Below are 15,171 nucleotides of genomic sequence, written 5' to 3' on the forward strand. Positions count from 1 at the left end.
AAACACTGGATGGTTGGATTCAAGGCAATTAATGGGCAAAGTGTAGAAGGCCTGAGGGATACAGGTGCCAGTGTCACCATGGTGACAGAGAAACTGGTTTCCCCTGGTCAATACCTGGCTGGACAAACTTATCCAGTCACCAACGCTGACAATCAGACTAAAGTACATCCCATGGCTATGGTAACTTTAGAGTGGGGAGGGGTCAATGGCGTTAAACAGGTGGTGGTCTCCTCAAATATCCCTGTAGACTGTTTGCTTGGAAATGACCTGGAGTCCTCAGCATGGGCTGAGGTAGAACTCAAAACCCATGCAGCCATGCTGGGTATCCCTGAACTGGTGTGTCAAGACAATGGCACAGTGCAAGGCTCAGGGTGAAAAAGTGGTGTTGGAACCTGGAAAAAGGGCCCAGCCCTCCAAGAGAAAAGGAAAGAAGACTGGGGAACCAGCTTCCACACAACAAGAAAAAGAGAACCTCTCTTCCCAGGAAGAAGTTCTGCCCTCTGAGGGAACTGAGCCTCTAGAGTTAGAACCTTATCAGGTTGAGCTCCTAGGCCCAAGGGGACCCTCAAGGGAACAGTTGTGTAAGGGGCAAGAAACCTGTCCCTCTCTTGAAGGCCTTAGGCAGCAAGCTGCTGAAGAGTCCAAACGAAAAATAACAGGAACCCATAGAGTCTATTGGGAAGATGGACTCCTTTACACCAAGGCAAGAGATCCCAAACCTGGTGCCACTAGGAGAGTGGTAGTGCCTCAGGAGTTTAGGAAGTTCATTCTAACCTTACCTCATGATATTCCTCTTGCTGGGCATTTGGGACAGACCAAGACGTGGGAGAGATTAGTCAACCACTTCTATTGGCCCAACATGTCCCAGAAGGTCAAGGAGTTTTGTGTCTCCTGTGCCACCTGTCAAGCCAGTGGTAAGACAGGTGGACACCCAAAGGCCCCCCTCATTCCACTTCCAGTGGTGGGGGTCCCCTTTGAAAGAGTGGGTGTGGACATAGTGGGTCCACTTGAACCTCCCACGGCCTCAGGGAACCAATACATACTAGTAGTAGTGGATCATGCTACTAGATACCCTGAAGCATTTCCCCTTAGGTCGACTACTGCCCCTGCAGTAGCCAAAGCACTCATTGGTATTTTTACCAGAGTGGGATTTCCTAAGGAGGTGGTGTCTGACAGAGATACCAACTTTATGTCAGCATACCTGAAACATATGTGGAATGAGTGTGGGGTGACTTACAAATTCACCACAGCATACCATCCACAAACCAATGGTCTTGTTGAAAGGTTTAACAAGACATTGAAAGGCATGATCATGGGGCTCTCTGAAAAACTCAAAAGGAGATGGGATGTCCTCTTGCCATGTCTGCTTTTCGCCTACAGAGAGGTGCCTCGGAAGGGATTAGGGTTTTCCCCCTTTGAACTTCTGTTTGGCCATCCTGTAAGGGGACCACTAGCTCTTGTGAAAGAAGGCTGGGAGAGACCTCTTCATGAGCCTAAGCAAGATATAGTGGTCTATGTACTAGGCCTACGTTCAAGGATGGCAGAGTATATGGAAAAGGCAAGTAAAAACCTTGAGGCCAGCCAACAGCTCCATAAGTTTTGGTATGACCAAAAGGCTGCTATGGTTGAATTTCAACCAGGGCAGAAAGTCTGGGTTCTGGAGCCTGTGGCTCCCAGGGCACTTCAGGACAGATGGAGTGGCCCTTACCCAGTGCTAGAAAAGAAGAGTCAGGTCACCTATCTGGTAGACCTAGGCATTAGCAGGACCCCCAAGAGGGTGATCCATGTGAACCGCCTCAAACTCTTCCATGACAGGGCAGATGTGAATCTGTTGATGGTAACAGATGAGGACCAGGAAGCTGAGAGTGAACCTCTCCCTGATCCCCTCTCCACAGACCCTAAAGATGGCTCAGTTGATGGAGTGATCTACTCAGACACCCTCTCTGGCCAACAGCAATCTGACTGTAGGAAGGTCCTGCAACAGTTTGCTGAGCTCTTTTCCCTAATCCCTGGTCAGACACACCTGTGTACCCATGATGTGGACACAGGAGACAGCATGCCTGTCAAAAACAAAATATTCAGACAGTCTGACCAAGTTAAGGAAAGCATCAAGGTGGAAGTCCACAAGATGCTGGAAATGGGAGTCATTGAGCCCTCTGACAGCCCCTGTGCTAGCCCAGTGGTCTTAGTCCCCAAACCTCACACCAAAGATGGAAAGAGAGAGATGAAGTTTTGTGTGGACTACAGAGGACTTAATTCTGTCACCAAGACAGATGCCCATCCCATTCCAAGGGCAGATGAATTGATTGACAAACTAGGTGCTGCCAAATACTTAAGTACCTTTGACTTGACAGCAGGGTACTGGCAAATCAAAATGGCACCAGGAGCAAAAGAAAAGACAGCATTCTCCACACCTGATGGGCATTATCAGTTTACTGTTATGCCCTTTGGTTTAAAGAATGCCCCTGCCACCTTCCAAAGGTTGGTGAATCAAGTCCTTGCTGGCTTGAAGTCCTTTAGTGCAGCTTATCTGGACGATATTGCTGTTGTTTATATAGGATCACCTGGTCCACCTGAAGAAGGTTTTGAAGGCTCTGCAAGCAGGAGGCCTCTCTATCAAGGCATCCAAATGCCAGATAGTGCAGGGAACTTTGGTTTACTTGGGTCGCCTTGTAGGTGGAGGCCAAGTTCAGCCACTCCAGCCTAAGATCCAGACTATTCTGGACTGGGCAGCTCCAAAAACCCAGACTCAGGTCAGGGCATTCCTTGGCTTGACTGGGTACTACAGGAGGTTTGTGAAGGGATATGGCTCTATAGTGACGGCCCTCACAGAACTTACCTCCAAGAAAATGCCCAAGAAGGTAAACTGGACTGTAGAATGCCAACAGGCCTTTGACACCCTGAAACAAGCAATGTGCACAGCACCAGTTCTCAAAGCTCCAGATTACTCCAAGCAGTTCATTGTGAAGACTGATGCCTCTGAACATGGGATAGGGGCAGTTTTGTCCCAAACAAATGACGATGGCCTTGACCAGCCTGTTGCTTTCATTAGCAAGAGGTTACTCCCCAGGAAGCTGCGTTGGAGTGCCATTGAGAGGGAGGCCTTTGCTGTGGTTTGGTCCCTGAAGAAGCTGAGACCATACCTCTTTGGTACTCACTTTGTAGTTCAGACTGACCACAGACCACTCAGATGGCTAATGCAAATGAAAGGGGAAAATCCAAAACTGTTGAGGTGGTCCATCTCCCTACAGGGAATGGACTTTATAGTAGAACACAGACCTTGGGACTGCCCATGCCAATGCAGATGGCCTTTCCAGGTTCTTCCACTTAGAAAATGAAGACTCTCTTGGGAAAGGTTAGTCTCATCCTCTTTCATTGGGGGGGTGGGGTTGTGTAAGGAAATGCCTCCTTGGCATAGTTACCCCCTGACTTTTTGCCTTTGCTGATGCCAAGTTATGATTTGAAAGTGTGCTGAGGCCTGCTAACCAGGCCCCAGCACCAGTGTTCTTTCCCTAACCTGTACTTTTGTTTCCACAATTGGCACACCCTGGCATCCAGGTAAGTCCCTTGTAACTGGTACCTCTGGTACCAAGGGCCCTGATGCCAGGGAAGGTCTCTAAGGTCTGCAGCATGTCTTATGCCACCCTGGGGACCCCTCACTCAGCAGAGACACACTGCTTGGCAGCTTGTGTGTGCTAGTGGGGATAAAACGACTAAGTCGACATGGCACTCCCCTCAGGGTGCCATGCCAACCTCACACTGCCTATGAAGTATAGATAAGTCACCCTCTAGCAGGCCTTACAGCCCTAAGGCAGGGTGCACTATACCATAGGTGAGGGCATAAGTGCATGAGCCCTATGCCCCTACAGTGTCTAAGCAAAACCTTAGACACTGTAAGTGCAGGGTAGCCATAAGAGTATATGGTCTGGGAGTCTGTCATGCACGAACTCCACAGCACCATAATGGCTACACTGAAAACTGTGAAGTTTGGTATCAAACTTCTCAGCACAAAAAATGCACACTGATGCCACTGTACATTTTATTGTAACATACACCCCAGAGGGCACCTTAGAGGTGCCCCCTGAAACCTTAACCGACTATCCGTGTAGGCTGACTAGTTTTAGCAGCCTGCCACACACCAGACATGTTGCTGGCCACATGGGGAGAGTGCCTTTGTCACTCTGTGGCTAGTAACAAAGCCTGTACTGGGTGGAGGTGCTTCTCACCTCCCCCTGCAGGAACTGTAACTCCTGGCAGTGAGCCTCAAAGACTCACCCCCTTTGTTACAGCACCCCAGGGCACTCCAGCTAGTGGAGTTGCCCACCCCCTCCGGCCACGGCCCCACTTTTGGCGGCAAGGCCGGAGGAGATAATGAGAAAAACAAGGAGGAGTCACTGGCCAGTCAGGACAGCCCCTAAGGTGACCTGAGCTGAGGGGACTCTGACTTTTAGAAATCCTCCATCTTGCAGATGGAGGATTCCCCCAATAGGATTAGGGATGTGCCCCCCTCCCCTCAGGGAGGAGGCACAAAGAGGGTGTAGTCACCCTCAGGGCTAGTAGCCATTGGCTACTAACCCCCCAGACCTAAACACGCCCCTAAATGCAGTATTTAGGGGCTCCCCAGAACCTAGGAACTCAGATTCCTGCAACCTAAGAAGAAGAGGACTGCTGAACTGAAAAACCTGCAGAGAAGACGGAGACACCAACTGCTTTGGCCCCAGCTCTACCGGCCTGTCTCTGCACTTCTAAAGACACTGCTCCAGCGACGCATTGCCAGGGTCCAGCAACCTCTGAAGCCTCAGAGGACTACCCTGCATCTATAAGGACCACGAACTCCCCAGGACAGTGGCTCTGTTCATCAAAGACTGCAACTTTGCAACAAAGGAGCAACTTTGAAACAACACACGTTTCCCGCCGGAAGCGTGAAACTTTGCACTCTGCACCCGACGCCCCCGGCTCGACTTGTGGAGAAAAAACACCACAGGGAGGACTCCCCGGCGACTACGAGACCGTGAGTAGCCAGAGTTGACCTCCCTGAGTCCCCACAGCGATGCCTGCAGAGGGAATCCCGAGGCTCCCCCTGACCGCGACTGCCTGCTTCAAAGACCCGACGCCTGGTAAAGACTCTGCACCTGCAGCCCCCAGGATCTGAAGGATCCGACCTCTAGTGCAGGAGCGACCCCCAGGTGGCCCTCTCCCTTGCCCAGGTGGTGGCTACCCTGAGGAGCCCCCCCTTGCCTGCCTGCATCGCTGAAGAGACCCCTTGGTCTCCCATTGAATCCTATTGCGAACCCGACGCCTGTTTACACACAGCACCCGGCCGCCCCAGTGCTGCTGAGGGTGTACATTTTGTGCTGACTTGTGTCCCCCCCAGGTGCCCTACAAAACCCCCCTGGTCTGCCCTCCGAAGACACGGGTACTTACCTGCTGGCTGACTGGAACCGGGGCACCCCGTTCTCCATTGAAGCCTATGCGTTTTGGGCACCACTTTGACCTCTGCACCTGACCGGCCCTGAGCTGCTGGTGTGGTAACTTTGGGGTTGTTCTGAACCCCCAATGGTGGGCTACCTTGGATCCAAACTTGAACCCCGTAGGTGGTTTACTTACCTGCAAAAACTAACAAACACTTACCTCCCCCAGGAACTGCTGAGAATTGCACTGTTTCTAGTTTTAAAATAGCTAAATGTCATTTATGTGAAAACTGTATATGCTATTTTGCTAATTCAAAGTTCCTAACGTTCCTACATGAAATACCTTCCATTTGAAGTATTACTTGTAAATCTTGAACCTGTGGTTCTTAAAATTAACTAAGAAAATATATTTTTCTATACAAAAACCTATTGGCCTGGAATTGTCTCTGAGTGTGTGTTCCTCATTTATTGCCTGTGTGTGTACAACAAATGCTTAACACTACCCTCTGATAAGCCTACTGCTCGACCACACTACCACAAAATAGAGCATTAGAATTATCTCTTTTTGCCACTATCGTACCTCTAAGGGGAACCCTTGGACTCTGTGCATGCTATTTCTTACTTTGAAATAGTACATACAGAGCCAACTTCCTACAGTTCCCCAGAAGGAGGCCAAGAAATTAGCCAAAATACAGTGAAAATTTCGTTTTTTTCAAAAACATGGGAAAAAGGGGCTGCAGAAGAAGGCTTGTGGTTTTTTCCCCTGAAAATGGCATCAACAAAGGGTTTGTGGTGCTAAAATCACCAGCTTCCCAGCTTTCAGGAACAGGCAGACTTCAATCAGAAAACCCAATTTTTCAACACAAATTTGGCATTTTACTGGGACATACCCCATTTTTACGTTTTTTTGTGCTTTCAGCCTCCTCCTAGTCAGTGACAGAAATGGGCATGAAACCAATGCTGGATCCCAGAAACTGCAACCTTTCTGAAAAGTAGACAAAATTCTGAATTCAGCAAGGGGTAATTTGTGTAGATCCTACAAGGATCCTGACAACTGAAAAAAAAATATGTTGAAATTGAGGTGAAAAAATCTGCAATTTTTCTCTACGTTTTATTCTGTAACTTTTTCCTGCAATGTCAGATTTTTTAAAGCAATATACCGTTACGTCTGCTGGTCTCTTCTGGTTGCGGGGATATATAGGGCTTGTAGGTTCATCAAGAACTCTAGGTACCCAGAGCCAATAAATGACCTGCACCCTGCAGTGGGTTTTCATTCTAAACCGGGTATACAGCAATTAATTTGCTGAAATATAAAGGGTAAAAAATAGCTATCAAGAAAACCTTTCTATTTCCAAAATGGGCACAAGATAAGGTGTTGAAGAGCAGTGGTTATTTGCACATCTCTGAATTCCGGGGTGCCCATACTAGCATGTGAATTACAGGGCATTTCTCAAATAGACGTCTTTTTTACACACTCTCTTATATATGGAAGGAAAAAATGTAGAGAAAGACAGTGGGCAATAACACTTGTTTTGCTATTCTATGTTCCCCCAAGTCTCCCGATAAAAATTATACCTCACTTGTGTGGGTAGGCCTAGCGCCCGCGACAGGAAATGCCCCAAAACACAACGTGGACACATCCCATTTTTTGACAGAAAACAAAACAAAGATGTTTTTTGGCAAGTGCCTACCTGTAGATTTTGGCCCCTAGCTCAGCCGGCACCTAGGGAAACCTATCAAGCCTGTGCATTTTTGAAAACTAGAGACCTAGGGGAATCCAAGATGGGTTGACTTGTGGGGCTCTGACCAGGTTCTGTTACCCAGAATCCTTTGCAAACCTCAAAATTTGGCTAGAAAAACACATTTACATCACATTTCGGTGACAGAAAGGTCTGGAATCTGAGAGGAGCCACAAATTTCCTTCCACCCAGCGTTCCCCCAAGTCGTCCGATAACAATGGTACCTCACTTGTGCGGGTAGACCTAGCGCCCACGAAAGTAAATGGCCCAAAACACAACTTGGAAACATCCCATTTTTTTTTTTACAGAAAACAGAGGTGTTTTTTGCAAAGTGCCTACCTGTAGATTTTGGCCCCTAGCTCAGCCGGCACCTAGGGAAACCTACCAAACCTGTGCATTTTCTAAAACTAGAGACCATGGGGAATCCAAGATGGGGTGACTTGTGGGGCTCTAACCAGGTTCTGTTACCCAGAATCCTTTGCAAACCTCAAAACGTGGCTAAAAAAACACATTTTCCTCCCATTTCGGTGAAAGAAAGTTAAATGGTACCTTACTTGTGTGGGTAGGCCTAGCGCCCACGAAAGGAAATGGCCCAAAACACAACATGGACACATCACATTTTTTCCCAGAAAACAGTGCCTACCTGTGGATTTTGGCCTCTAGTTCAGCCGGCACCTGGGGAAACCTAGAAAACCAGCACATTTCTGAAAACTAGACAACTAGGGGAATCCAAAATGGGGTGACTTGTGGGGCTCTGACCAGGTTCTGTTACCCAGAATCCTTTGCAAACTTCAACATTTGGCCAAAAAAACACTTTTTCCTTTCATTTTGGTGACAGAAAGTTCCCCCAAGTCTCCCGATAAAAATGGTACCTCACTTGTGCGGGTAGGACTAGCACCCACGAAAGGAAATGGCCCAAAACAGAACGTGGACACATCCAATTCTTTTTTCTTTTTTCTTTTTACAGAAAACAGAGGTGTTTTTTGCAAAGTGCCTACCTGTAGATTTTGGCCCCAAGCTCAGCCGCCACCTAGGGAAACCTACCAAACCTGTGCATTTTTTAAAACTAGAGACCTAGGGGAATCCAAAATGGGGTGACTTGTGGCGTCTGACCAGGTTCTGTTACCCAGAATCCTTTGCAAACTTCAAAATTTGGCCCAAAAAACACTTTTTCCTCTCATTTCGGTGACTGAAAGTTCTGGAATCTGAGAGGAGCCACAAATGTCCTTCCAACCAGCGTTCCCCCAAGTCTCCCGATAAAAATGGTACCTCACTTGTGTGGGTGGGCCAAGTGCCCACGAAAGGAAAGGGCCCAAAACACAACGTGGACACATCACATTTTTTCACAGAAAACAGAGGTGTTTTTTGCAAAGTTCCTACCTATGGATTTTGGCCTCTAGCTCAGCCGGCGCCACAGGGGGCAGAAATGGCCTAAAATAAATCCCCCCCCCCCAGGGACTGACCCTTGCCTACGGGGTCGCTCCCCTTGCGTGACGGCGAAAATAAAAAAAAAGATCCCCAGTGCCTAGTGGTTTCTGCCCCCCTTGAGGCAGATTCACCTAAATTCGGCCGATTTGCCCCCAAGGGGGGCAGAAATGGTCTAAATACAATTTGACCCTCCAGGGGAGCGACCCCTGCCTAAGGGGTCGCTCCCCATCTCTACAAAAAAAAAAAACACAAACAAAAAATTAGCCCTGGCGCCTGGAGGTTTCTGCCCCGGGGGCAGATCGCCTAATAACAATAGATTTATAAAATAAATTTGCCCCGCTCACCCCCCCCCCCCCCGGGGAGCGACCCTTGCCTACGTGGTTGCTCCCCTTGTGTGACGCCGCAAAAAAAAAGATCCCTGGTGCCTAGTGGTTTCTGCCCCCCAAAGCAGGCAGAAATGGCCTAAATACAATTTGCCCCTCCAGGGGAGCGACCCTTGCCTAAGGGGTCACTCCCCATCTCTAAAAAAACAAACAAAAAAAAAAATTGGCGTGGCGCCTAGAGGTTTCTGCCCCCCCTGGGGGCAGATTGGCCTAATAACAATAGGCCGATCTGCCCCCGGGGGGGCAGAAATGGCCTAAAATAAATTTGCCCCCTCCCCCCTGGGGAGCGACCCTTGCCTACAAGGTCGCTCTCCTTGCGTGATGGCGCAAAAAAAAAAGATCCCTGGTGCCTAGTGGTTTCTGCCCCCCTTGGGGCAGATTGACCTAAAATCGGCTGATCTGCCCCCAAAGCAGGCAGAAATTGCCTAAATACAATTTGCCCCTCCAGGGGAACGACCCTTGCCTAAGGGGTCGCTCCAATCTCTAAAAAAACAAACAAACGAAAAAAAATGTGCCCTGGTGCCTAGAGGTTTCTGCCCCCCCGGGGGCAGATCGGCCTAATAACAATAGGCCGATCTGCCCCCGGGGGGGCAGAAATGGCCTAAAATAAATTTTTAGGGGTTGCTCCCTTATGCCACTTTCATTTTGCAAAAAGACATCCCTGGTGTCTAGTGGGCGTTTTGACAGCCAGATTGTTTTCAATCCGGCTGCCAAAACGCAGAGAGAGACTTCAAAGGGAAGGAAATACATTTCCTTCCTTTTGAAGCCTCTCTGCCTCCTCCACGTGATCGGAAGAGAAATGCTTTGCATTTCTCTTCCGATCATCGCGCTGGAAGCTGAGCTTCCAGTGCGAAGGAGGAGGCATTGTGACAATCAGCACGCGCTCGCGCGCTGACATCACAGGGGGGTTGGGGGGGTATAGGGGGTGAAAGGGGAAGGGCTTTCCCTTCCATCCCTGACTTGGGGGGGCGGAGGAAAACCCCACAGAGGGAGCGCTAGCGCTCCCTCTGGGCTGGGTACCCTGGACGTAATGGTTACGTCCTGGGCACAGTAGCACTGTGCCGCAGGACGTAACCATTACGTCCTAGGCACAGAACCGGTTAAAGAACCTACTCATAATTTTATGGATTCATCTTCTTTAATACATTTGGCGACGAGGGAGAAGACTTTAGGAGTATCTTAACGCTGGAATGATCAAGGAAGTTTCTTTTGGAATTATTTTAACAGAGCAGATTTCAAAGTAAAACTGCTCTATCATCTACGAACTATCTCTCTACAGTCTGGTGAGCCGAACATTGTTTTGTTTCTCTTCGCTACTCCTAAGACTTATTTTAATGAAAGAAACCTGACTATTTAAAAATCAACCTTCCGTTGGTGGCATTCTCGAGCGCTTGCCTCGCGCGCGTGTACCATCTTGTTGCTGCACGCGCGCTTATGCTCGAGCCTTTTCAGGATAAAGGAATATTGAACATGCGCTCATTTGCATGTATATCCGGTTTGTTGTTCTCCGGAGATGGATTGCATGCGCGCCGCACGTTCGTCACACTTACATGAAGCAATTGACAAAGTCTTTCAGCTTTTGGTATTAAGCGTTGGAGCGCCGATAGGGAGAGCCGTTTTTCTGCTTGAAGAAGTGCAGTGTATCCAAGGCTCCCGGAAGTAGTGTCCGGAAGTAGTTTCCTGTATAACATCGAAAAAGAGAGGACAAGGGAGATTCCCTATAAAAAAACGGACTGAAGTTTTTTTTTGTGTGGAATAACGAGAGAGAGTAAACAAGGGAGATTCTCTATAGAAAATGGACTGAAAGGTTTTTTTTTTCTTTCTCTTCTTTTACAACATTATAAACAGCTCTTCTGCAAAAGATAAAGAAAACAGTGGCCAAAGTTCATATCAGTATGCAACTTTGTGTATACATTGAAATACTCCCTGTTAAGTTTTTTTTTTTTTTTTAGGAGCGTGAAGGAACATTTTGCTTGTGTTTTGGGTAGTGAATTCGTACAATTACTTTTTGAGAAGTTCATAATGCAGAATATATCTCCTTCACCCTTTTTCCTAACTGTGCCAGGAGAACCACCTATAAAGTGGTCTAAGTGGAAAAAGACATTTCTTCATTATTCCAGGGTATGTGGAACTAATTTATCGAATGAAAGAAAAACAGCTTTACTGATTTAGGGTGTGAAGGACAAGAAAGTTTTGAAACTTTACCTGACACAGGGGATGAAGGGACAGATTTAAATGAGTTTGAAATATGTTTGAAAAAGCTAGATCTGCATTTCTTACCAAAAATTAGTACAATTTTGGAGTGGTACCATTTTGGAATGAGAGAGCAAAAACCAGGAGAAAGTATTGAAGAATACATCACTGCTTTAAGGAAGTTGGCATCTACATGTAAATTTGGAGCTACAATTGATGAACGCATTAGAGACCAGTTTATGTTAAGGTGTTCTAGTGATAAAATCAGACAGGAATTATGGAGCAAGGATGATCCATCTTTACATGAACTGATTATTCTTGCTAAGGGTGTGGAACACACTTTAGCTTGTGTAGAAGAGTTGGAAAGAGGAAAAAATTTTGCAATAAATAAAGTTACTACAAGAAAAGAAAATTTAAAGAAAGAAGGGGATTGTGATAAAGAAGAAAAGAAAGTTACTCAAGGGCAGTGGTCCAGGTTCAAAGACACGAAGTGCTTTTGCTGTGGCAATACTGTTCATTATGCCTCATATAAGAAATGTCCTGCCATTAATATGACTTGCAGACTGCGCAATAAAAAGGGTCATTTCGACAAGTATAGCAAGTCTACTAAGAGTCAAACGTCAGTGAAGGTTGTTATCAGTCTCTACCTGCACTCAGAAAAAGAGTCATCCAAGAGATATGGTTACTATTTTAGGTGTAAGTATTGTTTGACTCTGGAGCATGGCTAACTTTATTGTCAAATGAGTTCTTTGACGAACATTTAAGCCACAAAGTCAACTTAAAAGAGCCAGATGTTACTCCTGGTGCGTATGGTGGTCAAATTATTGAATTGAGAGGGTACTTTGAGTCTGAGATTTCATTTAAAATTAACACAATTTTTGGTAAAATTGATGTTCCATTTAAAGGAGACAGTGTTTTGAGTTGGCCGCACCAGAGGGAACTGAATATTATCCTAGATCCCAATTCATCCACACCGATTAAGATCAAAGATGAGTTTTTGGAAAATCTGCAAAGAGTTTGTGAACTTTCTGTACAAGGTGGAAAGGTGGAGGTTCCACCAGAGTTTGTTAAGGAGTACAAGGAAGTGTTGAATGATAAATTAGGTTGTCAAAGAAGTATGTTCATTGCATAAGGATTAAAGAGGGGTCAGTTCCAGTTGTTGCCAGAGTACGCCCCATTACCATCTCGATGAAGGATGAGGTTGAGAAAGAAATACAGAGGTTATGTGATGAATGAATAATTGAGCCAGTGGAATCCTCAGAATGGGTTTCGCCCATAGTAGTTGCGTGCAAACAAACAGGAGAAATTAGAGTGTGCGTGGATTTGAGAAATCTAAATAAGTGTGAGTGATCAATTTCCCCTACCGAATATAACAGAGATGGTCACATTATTACATGAGTCTAAGTTTTTCAGCAAGTTAGATTTAACTTCAGCTTATCATCAGGTCATGTTGCATGATGACTCAAAAAATTCGTGGTTCAAGGTTAGTTGTTCCCACTATTTTGAGGGAGAAAATAATAGAATTGGGACATGAAGGACATCAGGGAATGCGTAAGACTAAAGCTAGAATTCATCTTAACTATTGGTGGCCAGGCATGAATCTCATGATTGAAAGGAAGATCAGATAATGTCTAGATTGTTGCAATAGTGACAAAGTGTACAAAACCAGAGTACCGCCTATGTGTATTAGAGAAGTTTCGAACAAACCGTGGCTGTTGATGTGGTTGGACATATTCAGGGGAAAGGTAGATTCAACCATATTCTAGTATTAGTCGATCAGCTTTCCAGATGGGCTGAAATATGCATCAGTAGTAGTATGGAAACCAAGAAAATAATTGTTTTTTTTAGTGAGACTTTTCAGTCGTGAAGGTTATCCGAACACTATTGTGACTGATAATGGGCCACAATTTATGTCAAATGAAATGGAAGTTTACCTTAGGGGCAGAGGCATTGAACATAGGAAGTGTTCCTTATATCCCAAAGGAAATGGTGGGGTGGAGAGATTTAATAAATGTATAAAAGAATGTATACAATTGGAAGTTGCAGCAGGCAGGAATTGGAAGAAGGGCCTTAAAAGTTTTCTTCTGATGGATACAACTACTTGTGGATTCCTCACCTTATGAATTCGTCCTTGCGCCAGCATACAACGGAAAGTCTTCTTCCTAGCTGTCCACGTCGACGAGGACGTCATAATGGCACGGCTCCACGTGACTCCATCTGACGTCACGGTGCCAATAAGAGGTCCTCGTCGGCATGCTGACGTCAGTTTTCCTTTTTTTGTGCCTTCGACGCCAATGTTTTTTCTTCCTGGCTCGTTGATTACTGTTGCGTTTTTGGTGGTTACAATGTCTCCTCCAAAGAAGTCCGGTTTTAAGCCATGTAGGGAATGTGGAGGTCGGATGTCAGTGACTGATCCACATTTAGATTGTATCTGGTGCCTTAGTTCTGAGCACAACTTTAAAGGGTGTTTGTCGTGCCAGAGTATGAACCCTAAGGCTCTAAAAGAGCAAGAGGCGAAGCTTTTTCTGGCGAAAGCATAGAAGAAGGGCCACAAGAGAGATTCCTCCCATGCTTCCCCAAAGAAGCATAAGAAGCGGCGTCATCATGATTCACGGCGCCGTCATGACTCTCGGCGCCGGTCTGAGTGGAGCCGATCGAGGTTGAGGTCTCCGTCTTCTCGACGCCAAAAGACATGGGAGATGAGCCCTACTGTGACACCTCAGCCCAGGAGTCCGGAGTTATCTCCGGCGCCGTCGGTCTTTGAGGTTACTCATCATAGTCCTCAGTTTTCGCCGGCGTCGCAGGAGCCTGATGTACAGCAGGTTCAAGGACAGTCCTCTACTCGGCAATATCCTGCTTTCCCAGCTCCAGGTGCGGATCCGGCTGCATTTTTAAATACAATGTATGTCGTTTTTCAGTCCATGACTCCTGCTGGTGTACCGGTGGGTCCCACGGGGCCTTTGACATTTGATTTGGGCTCTCCGGCGCCATATGAGGCGGCTCCATTTATGCCTTTTTGCCCTGCTGAGGGGGTCGGATCGGCACCGAGGATGTCTCCTCGAGGGAGATCTTCACCACCTGTGTTGGTGGCTCCACCATCGCGTCAGCCGACGCCATCGCCGCGCCATTCGGCGTCGATGATGTCTCCTTCCCGGCCGGCTCCATCGCCTTCCTGCCAGCCAACTCCGCGGAGGACATAATTGGAGTCCGTGTCGGCGCCGGGTGATGCTAAGAGTTATCCATCTCTTCCTGTGCCCTACCAGGATTCGAAGTCTTCGGCGTCGATGGATTTGTTATCGACACCGACTTTGGAGACACGCCTTCGGTCTCGTAGAAAGGCTTTACGACTTCTGGAAGAGGAAGAGTACAGTCAGTTGGAGAAGGGCGAAATTGATCCTTCTGATGAGTACCAAGGTCTGGCGTCTGCAAGCGGCCTAAATACTTCCCCGGAGTGGGACATTGCATCTCCGGGGGAGTTTACAGAGGAGGCAGCATCCTTCCATACGATAATCAGGAAAGCAGCAGAGTTTCTGGACTTGCCCTTATCTGTGGCGGAGGTGAAAACCAACCTGCTGACTGAGGTGTTGCACCCTTCTGCCTCCAGTGCTGATCCTTTGCTGCCCTTCTACGAGGCTTTGACTGAGCCTATTTTGGATTTGTGGAGGAAGCCAGTTACGACTCTTGCAGTGAACAGGGCAGTAGCGAGGAGGCATAGAGGCGCACCAGGAGATCTGGTTTTCCTGTCACGTCATCTGACTCCTGAAAGTTTAGTAGTCCAGGCGTCTTGCTCCGCGAAGTCTGCTCCTGGAACATTCTCTGTGGTTCCAACTGATAGGGAATCCAAGAGGATGGAACAGTCTTCTAAGAAGATCTTTTCATCCTGTAGCATGGCGCTCAAGGCTACAAATTCTACCTGTGTGCTGGGCAGGTATGTCCACGCCCTTATGGACTCTGCTAAGGAGATGGTCAAAGATCTGCCGCAGGAGATACAAAGGTCCTTTGGGTCTCTTTTTACGG

The sequence above is a fragment of the Pleurodeles waltl genome, chromosome 7 (assembly GCF_031143425.1).
Source record: "Pleurodeles waltl isolate 20211129_DDA chromosome 7, aPleWal1.hap1.20221129, whole genome shotgun sequence".
Classification (NCBI taxonomy): Eukaryota; Metazoa; Chordata; class Amphibia; order Caudata; family Salamandridae; genus Pleurodeles; species Pleurodeles waltl.